The sequence below is a fragment of the Haematobia irritans genome, chromosome 1 (genome assembly GCF_050003625.1).
Source record: "Haematobia irritans isolate KBUSLIRL chromosome 1, ASM5000362v1, whole genome shotgun sequence".
Taxonomy (NCBI): Eukaryota; Metazoa; Arthropoda; class Insecta; order Diptera; family Muscidae; genus Haematobia; species Haematobia irritans.
In genome coordinates, this window is record NC_134397.1 from 29,336,706 (window position 1) to 29,360,853 (window position 24,148).

The window sequence follows — 24,148 nt, forward strand, 5'->3', positions numbered from 1 at the left end:
TCAGTTTACTTTTACCATTTGATTAATATTTGTTGTGATGCAAAAAAAGAGCACTTCGCGTGCTCTTTTGGCCTGTCTTGTTTTAAGAGCACATTTTGTAAAAAAGAGCACATCTGGCATCCCTAATGAGAACCGTTTCCTCCAACGCAAAAATGTGATCTTTTTATGGCATTTCCATAACTTTGTTGAGTGTTTCTTGTGGTATACGATCAATTTCTTCTTGAATGTTGTCCTTTAGTTGCTGCAAGGTTTGGGGCTTATTCACATAAACTTTGTCTTTGAGATAGCCCCACAAGAAAAAATCCGGTGCAGTCAAATCGTGGTGGCCATCTCAAATTTGACAAAAAATTTTCATTTTGATCAACGAGATTTAAAACTGCTCTAGCATATTCCAAGCGCAATACGAAGTCCTCAAGATTTAGTTTTTGGACTAGTTGGATTTTGTAAGGGAAGAGGTGCAAATAGTGTTTTAAAATTCGCCGGAGAGTGCGGTCAGAAAGCTGCAACTGGGAAGATCGTCTTCTCGTTGATGTCTCCGGATTTTCTTCGACGCCTTCGTCGCACAGCATCAATATTTTCGGCCGATCTGCCAATTCGAGGTCTGCCTGTACGTCTTGAATCTCCGACAGTCCCATATTCAGCAAAATTATTCACCAACGAACGAATGGTTGGACCCGTTGGAGCAGTTCTTACCCCATGAAATCTTCTGTATGCTCGTTGAGTATTAATTATCGCACGATGATTTTCAATGAATAGAAAACAATCTTAGTTCTTTGCGCAATTGTATAGCGTTCCATTTTTAAATATTCTACCAAGTTTAGTTTCTGAAATAGGAAAAAAGAAAAAGTTAAATACACGCAAGCAAAGAAGTTACAATTGTTTTACATCATATAGTAACTTTAGTTGCACCCTATACAATTAACATTTGGGAATTCTCCATACATAAGGGTAATTTTGTACTATACAACATTTAGAAACCGTCATGGGATAAGCAAATTTCACCAAACAGGATCTATAAAAGTTCGTTTGACACACACAGATTTCTCTAAAAATTTCTAATTCGACAATTTCACCAAAAGTCTTCAAAAAATGCGCCCTGCTACACTTTCAACTTTTGCCATTATCATGAAATAAATCAATAAATGATATGACAAACAGATAAGAGGCTACAAATTTATTTACACTTACTCTAAACTACAAACCAAACTGTTAAACCCTAAATTTCCTCGTTCAAGGTTACATGAGTTTTCCAAGATTTTAATGACTAAGACTCATAAGCACTGAATAAAATATATGTTGCATTTTATTATTCATCGAAAAATAGACCGCAAAGAGCTTCTTGCAGTGCAACAACCTGAAACAAAGACATTAACAAAAGAATTGCAAGTGCAATTGCAGAAAAGATACAGATACTTGAACAAAGCCAAATGAACACATTAGCGCGCAATAATTACGCACGCGCTCAGACTCATAACAGTACAATCTGCCGTGAAAGAAGAAAGAGGGTTGGAGAGAATAGTTGAAGCAATTTAAAATCATTACTATGATTGTGGCCCTGAAACGTACAACTCAGCGAAAGCGGTAATAAACAGAAGATGTAGCTTCATAAAGCCGCTGCAATAACAAAGGTTTTTGTTCACATGGCCAAGACAACATACCAACAAGCTACAGATGTATCTGTTGATGGTGCGCATGCGCCACTAGCACTTGCCGTTGTTATTGATTTTTGTTTTTGTGTATTCCTGCTGGTTGCATGCCAACCACTGAATATGATCTTTTGGTAACGTATTAGCAAGCATTCCAACTCCAACATGTTGAGGCTCCAACACGATCGTTTTTCTGTCTTAACTCATAAGCCATAGTAGGTAAGGTTAGTTAGCAGCTGTTGAGAAGCTTGCTCAAGAAATGTTGCTTGTGCATTTCTTCGAGCCGGTTTATCAAACAAACTCTAGTCGAAACCAAGAAAATAGGTCAGCATATATAAAGCCAAGTTCAAGGCGATGGCAGTTTCAGTTACAAGAAATACTTAGCCGTGTTAATACACATCACTCTCCCATGCAAAGGGAAAATATCTAAGAAGATTTAAATTTTTTTTGTGGATTAACTTTTAAAGTGTATGACATCTATATTAATATCAAAAGCAAAAAAGATAACATTTCGCAAAGTTGGGTTACAAGAAGTCAAGTGTGATTAAGTGTGCTGTTTGTTCCCATTTATCCAGACCATAGCAATTGTGTTTTCGACAATTGCAAACTGGAAAGAATTACAAATTTGTTGCTAAACTAAAACAAACATTAACTACACAGTAATAATAAACAGGTAAGATTTCTTCGGCTATGACAACAACGTATGGATATTAAACTCATTGGACAATGTTTAACGGTTAAAAGAGAAAGTTTTGGCCTTAGTTCCCCCCTTTCTATGTGTTCAAATGTGTGTAATTATTCATATATGTATACTTCCCCTAATATGGTGATTAGTGAAATATTTGAGTTTCTTTGCTCTTCATACCTGGTGATTTGTTTATTCATATAATCGAATTACTATGATTATGTGTGGGGGACTGGCTGCTCATGTCAACGATCAATCAATATAAAAATGATAAAACAAAAGACTTAAGACACAAACTTGGTTTGTGAGACGTTAAAAAAAATCTATGGTTCAAACTTTAAATGAAGTGTAAAATTATGATGCGAAAAAGGCGTAAGTAAAAGGGAGAGAGAGACAGACTGGAAAACAATGCAAAATAGAAATAAAATATATCGTTTGTTATTTGAAATTCTAATATTGAATGATCGTTACCTAATATTGTGAAAGCATGCATATGAAAAATGTCACTCAACCTTACCACAAGGCAATTAAAATATGCAAAAAAAATGAAGCGAAAGAAAGTGTAATCATTTACATATTATATGATATGATAAAAAAAATTTTGAAAATTTATTTTCTAAAGTGAATTTTTATACATACCACGCACCTCTGCTTCAGTAAAGAAACTAGGGTTTCTTTTGCAAACGTTACTATATTTGCACAAAACTAACTTTGTTCAGCCTGAAAGAAAATTTTTGGGGAAAAAATTAAAATTTCATTTCCCAGATCTATAAAAAATATCGTCGTTTCAGAGCGATATTGATAGAACCAAACCAAATTTTCCTTGTTACAAAGTATTTTCTTTGAGAGCAAATAAACCCTAATTAATAACAAATGACACAACTATTTTTGTTAATTATTATTTTATCAAAAGAAAATTTCATTCCTCAGTAAAGAATTCTTTATGTATGTAATTCGGGTATTTTAAGACAAATTGTTTCGCACAGGCAACGCTTAATAATAAATAAATTATTAAAATAATAATCCTTATTAAAAAATATGGCCGGGTGGAAAACTTGTACCGAAAACGTTTTTAGTTTGTTAGACTTTTTTGAATATCTTCCATAATTTCAAATTTTTATCACCAGAAAAAATTTTTTGTTACAAAATTTTTATTTTGGCAACAACTAGTTTTTATACCCTTCACCACTACTGTGGTACAGGGTATAATAAGTTTGTGCATTTGTATGTAACGCCAAGAAGGAGTAATCATAGACCAACCTTTTAGTATACGGATCGGCTTAGAATTAAATTCTGAGTCGATTTAGCGATGTCCGTCTGTCTGTCTGTCTGTCTGTTGATGTATTTTTGTGTGCAAAGTACAGCTCGCAGTTTTAGTGCGATTTGGTATGGGGTCCTGTTTCGGCTCAAAGACGATCCCTATTGATTTTGGAAAAAATCGGTTCAGATTTAGATATAGCTGCCATATATATTTTTCACCGATCTGATCATAATTGGCGTGTATATCAACCGATCTTCCTCAAATTCCGTACATCCGAATATTTTATGAGTCTCGAAAAACTTGCAAAATATCAGCAAAATCGGTTCAGATTTAGATATTGCTCCCATATATAGCTTTCGCCCGATTTACACTCATTTGCCCACAGAGGATGTGATATGGTATCGAAAATTTAGATCTACAAAGTGGTGCAGGGTATAATATAGTCGGCCCCGCCCGACTTTAGACTTTCCTTACTGGTTTATACATAGTTTTTTTATACAAAAACACAGTCGATTTCTTTTATAGCAAGTACAGCTCTTTTTTGACTTTAAGTTTTTAATAAGACACATTTTTAAGTTTCATAGTAAACATTAAATATAGTAGTATACAGGGCTGTGGAGTCGAAGTCTTGGAGTCGGAGTCTGAAGATTTTGCTGGAGTCGGAGTCGTAGAAAATTTGCTCGACTCCAACTCCGGCCAAACATAATTTGAAAAACAATTCATATCATTATAAATAAAAACATATTTCGACAAATTAGATTCCATTAGGGTTTTTAATCGAACAACGAAAAACGAAGTACTGGATTTCAGGCTATTCAAAGTATATTTATATTGGTGAAATGTCACTGTGATATCAAAAGCAGGTTTTACCAGAATATGGGCTGAATTTTTAACATATTGAAATATCGATTTTTAATCCTATATATACTCTTGATAAAGGTACAATTTTAAGGCAATATAGCAGTAGAACCTAACGTTCTGAATTTTTGGCAGTCATGTCGAGTTCGAAGATGGGTCATACCGGCCAGTTTTGTGATATAGCACCCATCTCCGATTTTTTTAAAGAAATTTTTCCCTGTCAAAATGGCGGCCCGATGTATCAAGCTCACTTAGACTATTCAGTCCATTGTGATACCACATTGGTGAACTTCTCTCTTATCACTGAGTGCTGCAGGATTCCATGTTAAGCTCAATGACAAGGGACCTCTTTTTTATAGCCGAGTCTGAACGGCGTTCCACATTCCAGTGAAACCTCTTAAAGAAGCTTTGAAACCCTCAGAAATGTCACCAGCATTACTGAGGTGGGATAATCCACCGCTGAAAAACTTTTTGGTGTTCCGTCGTAGCAGGAATCGAACCCACGACCTTGTGTATGCAAGGCGGGCATTCTTACCATTGCACCACGGTGGCTCCCTTTTATTCATACTACAGATATGACTGTGTTTGAAGACATTTCAATTAAAAATTAATTGAATTCGTGATTGAAGACAAAAATTAGTTTTTTTGTGTGTATAGAGAAAAGCAAATGGGAAACGATACTTGGTTATCTAAAATTTCTTTTGGAGGAATGAATTATTTGTTTACTTGTATTAAGTTGCAAGTATAGCCTCCTTAACAAGAGAATATCTTCTTACAGCACAGTCCGAATTAAGGCCCTACGTATAAACCCTTTCACTACCGATGTCCACTTAGAAGGACATTCGAAAAAGTCACCAAATTCTATTTTCCCACTTAGTTTAGAGTTATGTCTCGATGTTATTTTAAAGTAGAGGATTTAATAAATATTTTCCATATTGGTGAGCACTAAAATATAGTTTTATAAACTTCTTTAATAATAAACAAAAAATATGAAAATTTGAGACAATTTTTCTACTGTATGTTTCTAGTAAATGGACATTCATACAAAAACTTATGCTGATAATTTTTCGGGTTTTTTTTTTTTTTTTTTGATTTTTTCTCACACTTTGATAGATATTATAGGCCAAATAGCGCTTATTTTCGTAAGGCCATTTGGTCACAATTCAAGAATCAAGTTTTCAGAACAAGCTGATATAGCTCTTGAAGTAATTGAGGTAGGTTCTCAAAATGACAATTTTTGCTCTACATGCTGTTAGTACTTTTGAAACATGTTTGAGGTGATCATTTTCCTTCTCTGCGTGTATGTTTTTGGTGTTGGAGTAAAATGCCACCCAAAGTCAGGGGAATAATCCAAACTTCCTCCAAGACCAATGTTAACAAATTTCTAATAAAGAAAGAAGTTTTGATCAGAACTATACCCGACATAATCGTCTGTCTGTCTGTCCGCCTTTCTGTCCATGTATTTGTTTTTTCGCAACATACATGTCACAATTCAAAAATCACAACATACAAGTCGCAATTTTTTAGTACAATAAGAAACCTTATTGACCTTGGAAAAATCGATTTAATTGATTTAGTTATGGTTCCTTAAATTACACTGAAAAAAGCATGCCCGATTCCAAAGATTTTGTCTTTACTTTAACAATTGTGGTATTGATTCCGAGCCAAAGAAGCGGAGAATTCAAGTAAGGATACTTTTAAGACAAAATTCTCTGTTAAATTTGGGGTTTGTGTACTTGATTCTAGGAAGCAAATTTTAATTTTTCGTTTTTTCAGATTTTTTCTTCATATGTTATCAAAGTCCTTTAAAATCAAGTTAACGACACCTTTATTTTACAAATTAAGACGTCGAGTCTTCCATTAGAAATTATGCTATGTTTCAAGTAAAAAAGTCTTTAAACGAAAGTGTTGAAAACATGTCCTATATTTGAACGATTTTTTGCTTTGTTGTCAAGATGCAAAAAGACAACAAATTTAAAGACAATTTGATTAAATTTAAAGAATTTTTCTGAATTATTAAAGTCAAGTTGACCTTAGCCCAAACATTTTTTCCTTCATGTTACGATACCCACTTTTAAGTTAAATCACTTAATGCGTCTTCTACGCTAAGCAAAATTTGCATTCGTATTTTAAGGACATGAAATCTTTGGCCTCACGACAATATTTCTTTCAGTATACCTTACGAAAATATCATCCATAAAGTATAGAATTTGGTCGAAAGGTAATATTTTTCGGTACCTCTTGAGCTTGAACAATTGTGCGCATATCAGTTCGGATTTGGATATGTCTTCATAATATTTGTCATGTTTTTATTTAAATAAAGCTTTAAAGTTCAAGGCATTAAAGCAAACCATTGTTTAAAATTTAACTTAATCTTCCATAAATATGTTTCTTCCAAAATCATTTTAATAAAACTCCTCAAATATATACGTTTATTAATTAAATAGGGGGTTTATGATAAGATACAAACTGTAGCGATTTTAAAGTAAAAAGCAAAAATTTGAAAATAAAGTCTTTTGGCTTTTGCAAAGGTGATCGAAAACTAAACATTTGATTTTACCATTCCTAAAAAAATCCACTTTTTGTTAATAGAATCACAGCATATGTTTTTCGTATTTATTAAAATTTGGAAAAGGTTATATTTCGCCCATTTCAAAATTTCGTTAAAAGTGGATTAGTCCACGTCAAAATTAAATTTTTGGCAAAGTAGATTTTCTAATTTCGTATCTCTAGTATTACAATTCTTAAAAGAAAATACAAATACTCTTATAGTAATTATTAAAATCTCAACTTTTCCTGAAGAAAGTGTTTTCTAATTGCTAGAAAAACTTCCGCTGGAAGTGAAATTGAAATTCCAATTGTATAAAGTTATGATCACATAACTCATCTTGTCTAACATAGATAACCTCACCTTCTTTGATGGAGATTGATTAGTATAATAGCAGAAAAAAAAGGAAACTGGAAAATATTGATATAATTTCTACAAGCAGTAATCAAAATATTGCACTTACTATTAACTTCTTTGTGATAACAATTTCTAATTAACATTCTTGAAATGGATTCTGAACGATTTCACTTGATCGATCTACATCATGTGTCAACAATTTCATGATAGCATAGTAAAACGCCTGCTCTCAGGCTATGTAAACAAGCCAACGAAAGAGAAAGTTAAGAATTCCTTCACAATAACAAACAAACAAACAAAAAAATCAAAACATCATTGCTTTACAATAACGAAACGATAACTTAACACCTGATATTAACCACAAATGGGTCAAAAGAAAGAAAGACAGACAGAGAGAGAGAGAGAGAGAGGAAAGACAATGCAGAATATCACCTAACAGTCGTGATGGTTTGGTTAACAATAAGACAATGCATAAAAAACCGGTGTGCATGAATAACAATTGACAACACTACCCAAGTTTACACTGAAGTAATGACAACAACAATCTCTATGTGACATTATAAGACTAACGAAATCATAAAACATAAATACGCTATGATTTACACTCTCCAATATACCAAGAGGAGTACAGAAAATAGGCCCCTTGAAACCATGAGCTCCGAGCTGGTGAAGTGGTTAATGTAGATGTATTGCTTAGCTGATAGGTTGTGATGTTTAACTGGTGGATTATGGCGTACTAATTGAAGACGATAGGAAACTAACAAAAAAAAAGTTTTATTGCAGTCACTTCCATGTGCTTTGAATTTGAAAAAGAAAATTTTTATTAGGGTGATTCGAAAGAAATCTGAAAAGTTGAAACAAAAATACCTACATATCATTGTATACACAAAAAAAATCTTTAAATCAACGCAATTTATTTTATTGGTAAGCTTGGTTTTTTTTAAGCAAATAAATCATAAAGGAATTTTATAATGCCCAATTTCCACCCCAAAATTCCCTCCAGAATGAGTTTAAGTCAACATTTCACATGCCTAATTTCCACCCTAATATCCCCTCACTAACCATATCAATATCCAGCTTTTTATTGCCATTTCATGAATGTTCAGTGGATACATTCAATTAACAAAATTTCCAAGTTTCTTTGAATACATATTTCCATCTTCATGATTCTATCATCGTCATATGAATATGAATGGGGAGGTTTTATTTACTGTACGATGGTTTTTTGCCTATGACACTACTAACCCAATTCTGTGTGAATGGACGAATCAATGAGCATAGCATGTGCCTGATGGCGTTGTTAACAGCAGAAGCAGCAGCAGCAGCTGTAGAAGCACCAGTGCTTGGCTATATTGGAATGTATGTCACATTCATTCGAATTCATTCGATAAACAAATTGAAATTGAATAGCTTACCATGCCATGCTATGCCATACCAACACTTGCTTACTTACTGTGTGCAGTGTTAACGGTTGTGATTTTAAGAATTTCTCTTCTTTTTTATTTGATTGAACGATGTTAACTTAAAAGTAATTTCAGTTTCATTTAAATGTGTCGTGTTTTTTTTTTAGGATTGTTTGGCCCTACCCAAACAAAAATAATATTGAACCTTATGCATACTATATAAGGGAGAGGAATTTGTTTTTTTTTTTTTTTTTTTTTTTTTTTTTTAATATAATATTTTATATGAAAACAAATTTAAATAAAATTCTTTGAATAAAGCTCTGATAAAATATTTGTTTCGATTATTTTAAATATTGTAAAATGATAGATATAAAAAAAAATAGTAGCACATTCCTATGATAGAGAATATAATAAAATGAAAATGTCTATAGTGATCAAATCGAAATTTCACAAAATATTGAAATCGCATATTAAAGAAACGGGTATTGTGAAGTAGCTCAGAAAAAATGTTCGGTGTAAACCTGATGCTAAAATGAAGTTTTTGTATTGCAAAAAAAAAAATAACTTTATTTTTAAAATTTTTAGAAATTTTTTCCAAGTACAGGGTGGCTGATAGATAATGTAACACAGGTTTTTTTTTGGGTAATTTTTTCCAAAGCAAAAACTGTTCTACAATTTAGTACATTAAAAAAAACTGGCTTACTGAAAAAACAGCGAACCCACCAAGAAGAAAAATTTTGGTCTATTGTAGAAAATTTAAATTAGTTTTAGAAAATTTTAACCTAAACAATATTACTGACGCTGACATTACGACGATATAAATGTTTTTCGATATAATTTTTTTTCGACAAATTCAAGAAAATTTATTAGACATAATTATTTTTTATATCCTCCACCATAGGATGGGGGGTATATTACACTGAAAAAACAGTGAACCCATCAGGAAGAAAACTTTTGATTGAGTTTAGAAAATTTTGAATATTTTTAGAAATTTTTAACTAAGCAGTATTACAAGCGCTGGCATCACGCCGATATCACAAAAATAAGTAAATATTTTTCGAAAAATTCAAGAAAATTTTAGTAGACATAAATATATTTTTTTTCACTTTTTAAAGAAAATTTTGTAGTTTGAAAGAAAAAATTGGAGTTCAAAACTGCAAGAATGTCTTTAGTGACATACACAGAAAAAAATTTCACGAAAATGTTTCCAATTAAAATTTTAATTGAGTTTTAAAAAATAATCAATTACAAATTTAATTGATTCAACAAATTTTTTAATTGAAACAAAAATCAATCACAAAAATTAATAGTATCAATTAATTTTTTTATTGGACAAATTATTTTTTTAATTGACCGTCAATTAGATTATTAGTATTAATTAATCATTTCTATGATTGAAGACATTTCAATAAAAAAAATGAAGAACGCTTTTGTAGTAAAATTTACAAATTTGAAGAAATTGTGAACTATTTTCTGAGAAATACGAAATTAGTAAATCTCTATGCTTAATACGAGTATAATTTTTATTAGAGTAACTGAAACTTTCTCCAAATATAATAATTTCATGAACTAAAATATAGTTAAATTAGCTTTAGTGTGATAAAGAGTTCACTTTTTTTTGAGTGTAACTTTGTCATTCCGTTTGTAACACATCGAAATATTGCTCTAAGACCCCATGTATTCTGGGTCGTGGTGAAATTCTGAGTAGATCTAAGCATGTCCGTCCGTCCGTCTGTTGAAATCACGCTAACTTCCGAACGAAACAAGTTATCGACGTGAAACTTGGCACAAGTAGTTTTTATTGATGTAGGTCGGGTGGTATTGTAAATGTTCCATATTGGTCCACTTTTACGTATAGCCCCCATATAAACGAACCCCCAGATTTGGCTTGCGGAGCCTCTAAGAGTAGCATATTTCATCCGATCTGGCTGAAATTTGGTACACGGTGTAAGTATAAGGTCTCTAGCAACCATGCAAAAATTGGTCCATATAGGTCGATAATTATATATAGTCCCCATATAAACCGATCTCCAGATTTGGTTTGCGGATCCTCTAAGAGAAGCAAATTTCATCCCATCCGGCTGTAATTTGGTACATGGTATTATTATATTGTCTCTAACAACCATGCAAAAATTGGTCCATATCGGTCCAAAATTATATATAGCTCCCATATAAACCGATCCTCAGATTTGACCTCCGGAGCCTCTTGCAGGAGCAAAATTCATCCCATCCGGTTGAAATTTGGAACGTGGTGTTAGTATGTGGTCTCTAACAATCACGCAAGAATTGGTCAATATAGGTCCACAATTATATATAGCCCCCATATAAACCTTTCCCCAGATTTGATCTCCGCAGCCTCTTGGAGGAGCAAAATTCATCCGATCCGTTTGAAATTTGGAACGTGGTGTTAGTATATGGCCTCTAATAACCCTGCCAAAATTGGTCCATATCGGTCTATAGTTATATATAGACGATCCCCAATCACACAAAAATTGGTCCATATCGGTTCATAATCATGGTTGCCATTCGAGCCAAAAATAATCTACCGAAATTTTATTTCTATGGAACATTTTGTCGAAATTTTATTTCTATAGACAATTTTGTCAAAGTTTTATTCCTGTAGAAAATTTTTTAAAAATTGTATTTCTATAAAACATTTTGTCGAAAATTTTGTCCACATTTTACTTCTACAGAAAATGTTGTCAAAATTTCATATTGTCAAAATTTTATTTCTATAGAAAATTTTGTCAAACTTAATTATATACGTATATAATCGGCCTCTTTTAGTTTAATATATACCATGTATGGACTACCTTGGAATTTAGAAGACGGTGTTAGGAAGTTTTAAGATACCTTACCATCGGCAAGTTTTACCGCAACCCAAGTAATTAGATTGTGGATGACAGTCTTCAGTAGGAGTTTCTACGCAATCCATGGTGGAGGGTACATAAGCTTCGGCATGGCCGAAAATTTTGTAGTGTGAAGGAAAAAATTAGAGTTCAAAATTTCATGAATGTCTTTACTGTCATACGAAATTCAAGATGGTCGCATTTGTAGTAAAATTTACAAATTTAAAGAAATAATGAAATTGGATAAAAACTACGGATTCTAGAAGCCCAAGAAGTAAAATCGGGTGATCGGTCTATATGGGGGCTATACCAAAATATGGATAGATACTCATCATTTTTGGCACACCTCTTTGTATCTTAGGACACCTATATATTTACAATTTCAGGCAAATTCGATAAAAACTACGATTTTTATAAGCCCAAGAAGTAAAATCGGGAGATCGGTCTATATGGGGGCTATACAATATTCTTTAAAACAGTGACATTTTAATTAAAAGAAAGTTTATAATCCTAGCTTCAATTTTTTTCATTAAATATAGGACACAAATCTTGAAATTTTGCGTCTGTCTGCTGAAGTTTTAGATCTTTGAAGTAAGGCAAATTTTCCTTAAAATAAAGAAAAACATTTTTAATTTAAAGAAATCGTCTTTAATACAACTGACATATTGAATTTTTAAATTTAAGATAAAAGCGCTTCAAATATAGGCTAAGACTTATTTTAAGGACTTGCATCTTTGGTTTAAAGTTTTTTTTAGCATTAAGAAAACTGTTTTTACTTTGAAGTACCTGACATAATTTGAATTTTGAAATTGGAATTTGTTTGTACATAAATACCTTTATTAATATATCGCAAAAAGAAAATAAAAACTCGATGAATGAGATCTGTATCCAATTTTAATTTCATTGATTCTAGGTTTAAAGCTAGGGAGGTCCGTAAAAATGTCTTTATTTTAAAGAAGCCGCATCTTTGGCTCGGAATCAATACCAAAATCTTCTCTTAATGATTTTGGTCAAAATCTTTGGATCCAAGTAAACTTTTCAGTGTAAGTTAGTTTTAGCATCAGTTTAAGAACAAAGTTATTTTCAGCATATGTTACTTCTGCAAAAGTCGAAAGTTCGAAAAACAATTTTTTCAAATTTTTAAGAACTCGAAAACTCGACTTTCGGATGTCAGTCCCTATTATGTACTTATTTGTACTTGTTAGCAATTCATCACCAATTTCAATAGTTACAGAGATTTATATCATCCAATACCATATGTAATTCCATTCTCTGAATTTTTTCATTATAAATGATAAAATTTCTAAAATCTTGGTTAACATTAGAACAATTGAAAAAATTGAGAATTTAACTGGACTGGACATGCAATAAACTGTCGTTTTGCAAAAACAATATGGAAACATATAAAGTACAATGACACCTATACTATAGTATTAACATATACGAGTATCAGGTACATGTACCATAACAACAAAAAACAACAAACTTTCTCCATCAAATCCAAGACGATAAGCCAATAGAAAATGCGAGTAAATCGTAGATACAGAGGAATAAACTGAAATACGAAAAATCCAAAATACTAAAAAGGCCATAACACCGACACCACCACACAATTATATTTGTCAGATACAACGACGATGACTATGAAGATATGAATGAAAGTCACGATTTGTAGTAAGAGAAATAGCACAACCAAATGCAACTACAACAGCAACATCAAAGAAAAATTTTAAACTGAAATTCATTCAGCAATTGTTAGGGATGGCATTTGGTGATTTGAAAAGCAATTTTGGCAAAATTTCTTATTTCAAGCGAATAAAATCAGAATTTCCAAATAGAAAACAAATTAAGGAATCGCCCTATATGAACATAAAGTAACAAATAGAAAATCGAACCGAGCTTTTTTTGAGCAATTGATGGATTGAGTGAGATATTCTTCTGCTGTAGATATATCGACCATATCACAATTTAAGGATTTCTTAATCCCCCCGATATTCAAAATTATTGCAAACGAAATCCCAAAAAATCAAAATAAAAACAATTGCTAAGAAATACGAACATAACGAAAATCAACTAAAGCTACACAGATGCTTGTGTACAGGTAATGGCAGAAGCAAAAGACAACAAAAATAATTGAACATAACCGAAGCCAAAAGGGATTTCCTATTTTTTTTTATTATTGTGAACATGTCTCTATAGGTTGTTGAAATCATTCCATAACCGAAGAGCGCCCATCAAAGTGGTGAAACGTGTAATTCAAGTGATTGCTCTATTAAGTGCAAGGCTTATGTTTTATGATGGTGTTGCACAAGGAACTTCAATTAAAATCAGCGAGAATGTTCCTTTGCTTGTCGGGCGGAAAATTGGGATAAAGTTATTGGGAGAAAGTTTTTTTTTTCTATAAAAATAAAATTTTGAGAAAATTTTATATAGAAATAAAATTTTGACAAAATTTTCTATAGAAATAAAATTTTGACAAGATTTTCTATAGAAATTAAATTTTGACAAAATTTTCTGTAGAAAAAACTTTTGACAAAATTTTCTATAGAAAAAAATTGATAAAATTTTCTATAATAAAATAAAATTTTGACAATATTTTCTATAGAAATAAAATTTGGACAAAATTTTCTATAGAAATAAAATGTTGACAAAATTTACTATAAAAATAAAATTTTGACAAAATTTACTATAAAATTAAATTTTGAGAAAATTTTCTATAGAAATAAAATTTTGACAAAATTTTCTATAGAAATAAAATTTTGAGAAAATTTTCTGTAGAAATAACATTTTGAGAAAATTTTCTATAGAAATAAACTTTGAGAAAAATTTTTATAGAAATAAAATTTTGACAATAACAATAAAATTCTATATTTTTTTTTTTTGTGGTTTTTCGTTAGAGTTTTCTCCAAATTTTGGTAGATTATTTTTGGCTTGAGTGGCAACCGTGTCCGCAAGTCAAATCTGGGGGATTTGTAGATTTTATACTGTTTGGTAGATTGGTAGAATACTTGATATTTTAGTAGATTTTGCACAATATTTCTCTCCAAATAAGAGGCATTTCACAAATTTTGTAATAGCAATAAAATTTTGATAAAACTTTCTAGAGAAAACAATTTTGAGAAAATTTTCTATAGAAATAAAATTTTGAAAAATTTTTCCATAGACAAAAAAAATTACAAAATTTTCTATAGAAAACACATTTTGACACAATTTTCTATAAAAAAAATAAAATATTGACAAAATTTTCGATAATAAAATAAAATTTTGACAAAACTTTATATAGAAATAAATTTTTGACAAAATTTTCTATAGAAATTAAATTTTGGCAAAATTTTCTATTTTTTATAGAAATATTCTTAGTTTTTTATAGAAATAGAATTTTGACAAAATTTTCCATAGAAATAAAATTTTTACCAAATTGTGTGTAGAAATAAAATTTTACAAAATTTTCTATAGAAATAAATATTTGAAAAGATTTTCTATAGAAATAATATTTTGATAAAATTTTCTATGGAAACAAAATTTTGACAAAATTTTCTATGGAAACAAAATTTTGAGAAAATTTTCTATAGAAATAAAATTTTGACAAAATTTTCTATAGAAATAAAATTTTGACAAAATTTTCTATAGAACTAAAATTTTGAGAAAATTTTCTATAGAAATAATATTTTGACAAAATTTTCTGTAGAAAAAACTTTTGACAAAATTTTCTATAGAAAAAAAGTGATAAAATTTTCATAATAAAATAAAATTTTGACAAAAATTTTTATAGAAATAAAATTTTGACAACAGTTTCTATAGAAATAAAATTTTGAGAAAATTTTCTGTAGAAACAAAATTTTTGACAAAATTGCTATAGAAAATAAATTGACAAAATTTTCTATAATAGAAAAAAAATTTGAAAAAAATTCGATAGAAATAAAATTTTGACAAAATTTTCTATAGTAAAAACGTTTGAAACTTTCTATACAAAAACATTTTTGACAAAATTTTCCATAGAAATAAAATTTTTAAAAGATTTTCTATAGAAATAATATTTTGACAAAATTTTCTATAACAAAATAAAATTTTGACAAAATTTTTTATAGAAATAAAATTTTGACAAAATTTTCTATAGAAATAAAATTTTAACAACATTTTCTATAGAAAAAAAAAATTTAACCAAATTTTCTATAGAAATAAAATTTTGACCAAATTTTCTATAGAAATAAAATTTTGAAAAAATTTTCTATCGAAATAAAATTTTAACAAAATTTTCCATAGAAATAAAATTTTGACAACACTTTCTATAGAAATATAATTTTGACAACATTTTCTATAAAAATAAAATTTTTAAAAAATTTCCTGTATAAATAAAATATTAAGAAAATTTTCTATAGAAATAAAATTTTGAGAATATTTGCTATAGAAATAAAATTTTCTTTAGAAATAAAATTTTGACAAAATTTTCTATAGAAATAAAATTTTAACAAAATTTTCCATAGAAATAAAATTTTGACAACATTTTCTATAGAAATATAATTTTGAAAACAATTTCTATAAAAATAAAATTTTTAAAAAATTTCCTGTATAAATAAAATTTTAAGAAAATTTTCTATAGAAATAAAATTTTGAGAATATTTGCTATAGAAATAAAATTTTCTCTAGAAATAAAATTTTTCTATATTCTATATTTTCGATAGAAAAAAATTTTTGACAAAATTTTCTATAACAAAATAAAATTTAGACAAAATTTTTTATAGAAATAAAATTTTGACAAAATTTTTTATAGAAATAAAATTTTGACAAAATTTTTTATAGAAATAAAATTTTAACCAAATTTTCTATAGAAATATAATTTTGACAAAATTTTCTATTGAAATAAAATTTTGACAACATTTTCTTTAGAAATAAAAGTTTGACAAAATTTTCTATAGAAATAAAATTTTAACAAAATTTTCTATAGAAATAAAATTTTGACAACATTTTCTATGGAAATATAATTTTGACAACATTTTCTATGGAAATACAATTTTGACAACATTTTCTATAAACATAAAATTTTTAAAAAAATTCCTGTATATTTTTAAATTTTATTTTAAGAAAAATTTTATTTTAAGAAAATTTTCTATAGAAATAAAATTTTGAGAATATTTGCTATAGAAATAAAATTTTGACAACATATTCTATAGCAATAAAATTCAATAAATTTTTTTTGTTTGGTAGTTTTGTGGTAGAATTTTCTCCAAATTTTGGTAGATTACACTAGTTTACACTGAAAATGTACATTTGATGGGAGGTGACTTTGTTTATATATTTTAATCTGCTGAATTCGAAAAAAATGCTAAAAATTTTTTTATGGAACAGTTTTTGAAATATCCTGTTATTTTTAGTTTTTCGCTCTTTTTTCACTAAATAAATTATATCTCGAGTCAGAATTGTCCGATTATATCGTTGTTAATAATTTTCATTTTAGTCGGTAGTCATAAAATCGTGTTCAGGTGAATTTGACATAGAAGTGAGACATAAGATCTCAATTTTCGGCTCGGGGAAAAGTATTTGTTTTTTGGTCCATCTAAAATAAATTTAAAATAATCAAAAATTTCATAACAAATTCACGTGATCACATATAAAAATTTATCTAAAATTTTCTTCCTTGTAAATGGTATAAATGTAACATATTCTCGAAAATAGTGGATCTCTCTAGAAATTTATCCTGCTTTCAGTAGTTTACAATTTTCTGAGTTATTATGAATATATGTTCATTATATTTATATAAAATTTCAATGTAATATCTAAAACTAAGTTCAACGTAATAAACGGTATTACGATTAAAAATTGCAACTGCCAAACGAAATGTTTGATGTTACAATACTAAGTGACAAAAAAAAAAAAAAAACAACTAACAAAGTTGCATCACAAGGAATCGATTTAAAATGCCGCCAGCGTATAACCACGACATAAAAAACTATGTGGCACATGCGTATAGTTAATGTGTTTTCAACCAATAAAGAAACAAAAAACTACATAAAATTAACAATAATTTTCAAAGCACGTCAATAAAAAACTGTCAACTAAATACAAATGAATTTATTAGAGATAGCAATAAAGTCCATAGGTCTTTGACCAATAAAAATATAAAATTGTATATATTCCCACATAAAATTTTAATTAGGGAATTTTCGGGTTTTTTTTTCTTTTTTTTTTAATTTGTAAATAAAACATTGATCTAGTTTATAGAAAATTTGCCTTACAACAAATATGCTACTGCTACCTTAATGTTGTTTTTGAATTTCTTTTTATTGACAAATTAAGCCTCAAAGAAATTTATAATAACTTAAAAAATTTTGAAGTTATTTTTTAGTGATTATCCTCTACAAAATCTAAATGACCATAATAGAGTATGGTATGATCTTTGACCAATAAAAATATAAAATTGTAAATATTCCAATATAAAATTTTAATTTGGGAATTTTGGGTTTGAATGAATTTATTATTGAAAAAAGTTGATCTAGGTTATGGAAAAGTTGACTTCCATTGCTAACTTAATCTTTTTTTTTTGAATTTCTTTAATCATGTTTTGGAATTTCTTTTTATTACCATATTAAGCCTCAAAGAAAGTGAAATTGATATTAATTTAATTTTTTTTTGAATTTTGCTTTTCTTTTATTTATTCTCTTTAAGTTTTGTCCTCTACAAAATCCCAGTGACCACACTCAATCATTAATCATTAAGGCAATTTACATTTGTTTCACTTTTAGTTTCAAAAATTTCACTATAATTTCTTGAGAATTCCTTGGACTGCCACTTTGAGATTTCATTAACCCTAAATTAGTCATACAAATTTATTCATCTGTATCGTAAATACGATGATGGCATAGCTTTGTATCATGGTTAACTAAATGGCTGGCTGGCTGGTTGCTTATTATCTGCCTCACCCGCTATTGTTGTTTCGCAGAGAAGAGGCTTCTTCAGCATGGATGATAGCAAATGAAGTGATGTGATTTTTGCTTTTGCTTTTTTTTTTTGGTTTGATTTTCCTTAGCATTTCTCTTTCATTTAGAGCCCATCTTATCTCAATGAGGTATTTATATCTTATCTTCTTTTGTGAATGAAGGCAACGTCAATGAAGTTACATTAACAAAAGTGGTCTTTAATGAATTTAATTAGTTACCAAGTTCGTTTTGTAACTTGTTTGTATTTTTTTATTATGATTTTTTACGTTGTTTTCTTTTTCTATATCAAAATTTCCGTTGAAAGTGAGAGTTTAAAAATGAGTAATATTGAGAAGAAAAAAAAATAAAACAAAAAAATTTTACGAAAGTTTTTATTTCGATCTTCTTTCATAAGAAAAAGAAATTTTTATTGGTTATGTTTGTATTTTGTTAAACATGTTTACCAATGTCTTTAGGCTTTTGGCCATGGGAAGGTACTTAATTGTGCTATGGTTGTGCTGTTAAAACGAAAGACTTAAGAAACAAACATGATATTTAATATGCTATAATACAATTACGATGACTCTCTATAGAAAGATCACGCAATATTAAATAAAAAAACAAGCATCGTTTGTTTATGTGAAATATATATTATTTTTGTTTTTGATAATGCGAAAATTAATGACTTCAGTTATTTATAAATGATTTCACAAAATATATAAAATGAAATTTAGCATGAAGTGTGAACTGTGCCGATTGATTATTCGAACTTACGAGGTAGAATTCAAATGATGATGGATGGATATTTAATGGAGTCTACGGCCAAATTTTTCGAATTCGGTTACAGGTATAAATTATACAATGTTTCTGAATAGGTTTTGGCTTTATATTTATTTAAAAAAAGAGCATCGAATTTCTTGACTATTTCAATAGTTTTGAAGAATTTTTTCCAATTTTAATGGACAATTTGTCTCAGTAGAGCTATTTGAAGTTCTACACAGAATATTTTAAGTAAAATTTAATCGTTTGAGAAACTTATGAACACAGTTTCAGCATTTTTTTTCCAATTTTAACGGACAATTTGTCACAGTTTTATAGAATTTCCTTTTATGCAAAGATATCAATTTTTGAGTTGAATCTCCTACATCCATAAAAAAGTGAACCCACCATGAAATAGGTTTAGGTTTATATTAGAAAATTAGTTCATAATTTTTGTTAAATTGGATAAAAATAAAATTTGTTTGTTGTTTAATAAAATTTAATATTTTGGAAGAAAAAGTTGGTATTAAAAATTGTTAAAATGAACGTAGCGCCATATGAAACTCTAGACAGACACAATTTAAGTAAAATTTAATCGTTTGAGAAATTTATGAAAACATTTTCAGCAAACTACACCTATTTTAGGAAAAAAATGAACTATATTTATTTAATTAAAAAACTATATTTATATTTAAAAAAATTGTGTACTTAATTTGAACTATTTTCATATTTAGAAAAATTGTGTACTTAATTTGTATAACATTTTTTCTCATTTTTAGTTCAAGCTTGACATCTTTTTGTTTTAGTTTTTATTTATTCATAATTCATCCAAAAATTTCGCAATTTTCGCTGACTAGCTTCCTCAGAGGTATCCAGCAAAAAAAGCGTCGCCAAAAAAGTAGTGAAAATGTTATTTTTGGAAGCGGAATTAGTGCAAAATTGGCGAAGAAGCAATGAATTCAACATGGGCTTGGCATAGGACGGATGTCCACCATTTCAACAGCCGTTGCACTGAATTTGCATCACTTCTTAAGGTTTTAACCGAATTCATTGTTTTGGATGTGAATTTGCGATATTTTGCTAAATAAATAATTTTTATATATTTTTTATGATTTTTAATACATTCGAATGATTTTCTGAAACGTTTGAATTAAAATATTTTGAAAAATTTATTGAATGGATTTAGATTTTTTTTCGACAAAATGTCATAATTGGTAACATTTTATTAATGCTTACTCTGTTTTTAACCTTTTTCAATCAAAAAATTTAATTTTCGTATTAAAAATAAGAAAAATCGAGTTATAAATAATTGAATTAAAAGAACTTCCTGTGTAGTTAAAATAAAGAACATCTTTTGCAAGTGCTTTTAAAGTTGTGCCTTTGGAAGAACTTCCAAATTTTTTTGCGGGGTACATGATACATAAGACAATTACCATACAAAAAAATTCTTATTAGAGCTAGTGAAGCATCACTGCTCTCATTAGTTTTCTCTATTGCACAGCTCTGATTAAAATCCAACAAAAGTTGCTCTCGCACGAAGCACTTACAAGGAAATGATCGTCTGTTTTTTTTTTTTTTTTTTTTTTTTTTTTTGGAAAACCGGATATGTCACAATCTTACCACCAAAACAATGCAGATCAGTCAATTTTGAATGGTACAGAACCATTTCCCAGCAAAAAAGCGTCGGCAAAAAAGTAATGAAAATGTTCTTTTTGGATCCGGAAGTGGTGCAAAATTGACGCAGAAGCGATGAATTAACATGGGCTTATCATAGGACGGAAGTCCTCCATTTCAACAGCCGTTGCACTGAATTCGCATCACTTCTTTAGGTGTGATCCGAATTGAATGTTTTGGATGTAAATTAAAAAATTCTGTGATATTTTGTCAAATAAATAATTTTTATAATTCTTTTTAATTTTTAATGGATTGTAACGCCTGTCGGAAACGTTTGACCTCAAATATTTTCAAAAACTCACAATTTTTTCAGATTGGATTTAGCATTTTTTCGACAAAATTTAAATGATTTGTACCATTTTATGATTTTTTACCATGTTTTTAACCTATTTGAAACAAGAAAAGTTAAAATTACCCATGAAAAGTATGAAAAAACCAAGATATAAAAATTTAATCAAAAGAACTTCCTGGGTAATTAAAATAAAGAACATCAATGGGAGTGCATCTTCTGGAATTGATTTTAAAGTTGTGCCTTTGGAAGCACTTCCAAATTTTTTTGCTGGGTTTGTTTGCCAGTTGTCTTCTAAGAAATCAGGAAAACCAACCACCGATGATGTTTCACACTTCACCACATCAATGCGCAGTCTCAAACATCAGCTCAAACAACTGCAGTTTTGAGTTCAGAACATCGATTTGGTCGGTCATCCGCCGTGTATTCCTTCTACGTCAACGTTTGATGCGTTCAGGATGCATGTTTTAAGAGATACTTTAATTAGAGTGCCAAAATTGTTTCAAACGCATGCAAATGTATATAAATCTTAATGGGAATATATGATGAAAAACAATTAAGCCGTTTTCGATGATTAATATTTGTTTTTGTTTTCTAATCTCGAAATATAAAAGGCAATCCTCATATCTACTTTTTGTCAAGGAGAAATATTTTCTATCAGGGAAAAGCGTCTTTTATGCTAAAAAACCGCATTCGGCAAGAAATCCTTGTACTGACCAGGGATGTGGAGTCGGAGTCTGAAGATTTTTCTGGAGTCAGAGTCGCAAAAATTTAGCTCGACTCCGATACCGGCTAAATTAAATTTTTTTAAAACACTTCACATTGTTGTAATTAAACAAATTTTACGCAAATTAGTTTCCATTGCCTTATTCACTCGATCAATGTACGGTATGACTGTAAATTAAAAGCAACTTCCAATTACGAAGATCATTTTATGTTTCATAGAATGTTAGACTACGTCAGCAGATGGGCTGAATCGATCCATTTTAATGCCCACTACCATAACAAGTTATTTGAAATATTTCGAACAATAGATTTTATTTTTTTAATTTTATTTTGAGACCATATCCCTATCTATATACATATGTGGATATTGGCAGAATTTTTTTTTTTTCAAAATGTATTTCTATAAAAAATTTTGTCAATTTTTTTTTGTCTATAAAAAATTTTGTCAAAATTTTATTTCTATAGAAAATTTTGTTAAAATTTTATTTCTATAGAAAATTTTGTTAAAATTTTATTTTATAGAAAATTTTGTCAAAATTTTATTTCTATAGAAAATTTTGTTAAAATTTTATTTCTATAGAAAATTTTGTTAAAATTTTATTTCTATAGAAAATTTTGTCAAAATTTTATTGCTATAGAAAATGTTGTCAAAATTTTATTTCTATAGAAAATTTTGTCAAGATATTATTTCTATAGAAAATTTTGTCAAAAATTTATTTCTATAGAAAATTTTGTCAAAAATTTATTTCTATAGAAAATTTTGTCAAAATTTTATTTCTATAGAAAAGTTTTTAAAAATTTTATTTCTATAGAAAATTTTGTCAACATTTTATTTCTACAAAGAATTTTGTCAAAATTTTATTTCTATAGAAAATTTTGTCAATATTTTATTTCTATAGACAATTTTCTCCAAATTTTATTTATATAGACAATTTTCTCCAAATTTTGTTTCTATAGCAAAATTTCTCAATATTTTATTTCTTACTGATGCTAACTGATACTCACTTCTAAGTCGAAAACTCGTAAAAATCACTCAAATTTTCCTATACCTCCAATATATATATAGCGACTGATGAATCATACATTTGTTTTAGCTAAATTGCCTAAAAAATTATAAATATATTGTCCACATCCGGTCAGTTTTAAATATTGGTTAATGGGAACATAAACCTTTATATAAAGCACTCATTAAATTTGAAGGATTTGAGATTTTATCGAAATGTAGATCTAAATACAAAGTTGTGCAGAGTATATTATAGTCGGCCCCGCCCGACTACAGACTTTCCTGATTTGTTTTTTTACTAAAAATGTGTTTCGTTCCATAACTTTAGATTTAAATTTTTAATTTTAATTTAAATTTTAAGTACATAGATTTTGTAGATGTATATACAATTTAGTATCGATTCAGATTCAAATTCATGTATATGGGAATACAATGAGCCCCGTCCGACTTTGAACTTTCTTTACTTATATACATATACTGGAGACTGTTGGTATCTGCTCATATTGTGATGGGTATATAATTATTTTATTTATTAAACATAGGACCGACATTGCCTTAAATTTGGCATCAGATCTGAAATTAAGATCTTTTTTGTACACATAAATAAATACGATAATTTATATTGATCCATTTACGGTACCAGACCACTTTATTTTCTTGGAAATTGTGTATCTGATATCAGCAACCATATCAAAATCACCATAATCTAATAAAAATAATTATACAGTAAATATGCCTGAAAAATTAATGAGTACTGCAAACATATTTATATCGTTTCCAATAAGTAATTTCAAATAATCAAATACCTCAAGAATTCCTGTCATGGATTTGATTTACATATCTCCAAAATTTAACCCATTTAAGAAACGAATTTCCCCATTTCCCACCCAAAATTGTATGCTTAACAGGTCCAAAAAAAAAACACCAAACAAAAAATTACTCCATCTCCATATAAATCTGGGTTCTTCCACATTTTTCCACAACCATAAGAAACGGCTTTCTAAATTTACATGGTTTTAATAATTGAAATATCTTGCATTTGGCCGACATTTAAACAAGTGTGGTCAAGACTACAGGCTAATAAAATGTAAATTGTGTCACACAAGCATGTTTAAATGAAGCACAAAAAAATTGAGCTGCATCAGTAGTTCGTATCAAAACAAACCAGTCTAGTAA

At 28.9% G+C, this 24,148-nt stretch overlaps 1 protein-coding gene across 2 annotated transcripts in view; it reads left to right on the plus strand.

Annotated features, from left to right (window-relative positions):
- Window positions 1-2,025: 2,025 nt before the first annotated feature.
- The window catches only part of LOC142220531 (uncharacterized), a 34,076-nt gene continuing 11,953 nt past the window's right edge, over window positions 2,026-24,148 (plus strand). For both annotated transcript variants that reach the window (XM_075289713.1, XM_075289715.1), the window contains exon 1: window positions 2,026-2,319. The gene's annotated coding sequence lies outside the window, so the exon portion shown is untranslated. The remainder of the gene's footprint in view (window positions 2,320-24,148) is intronic.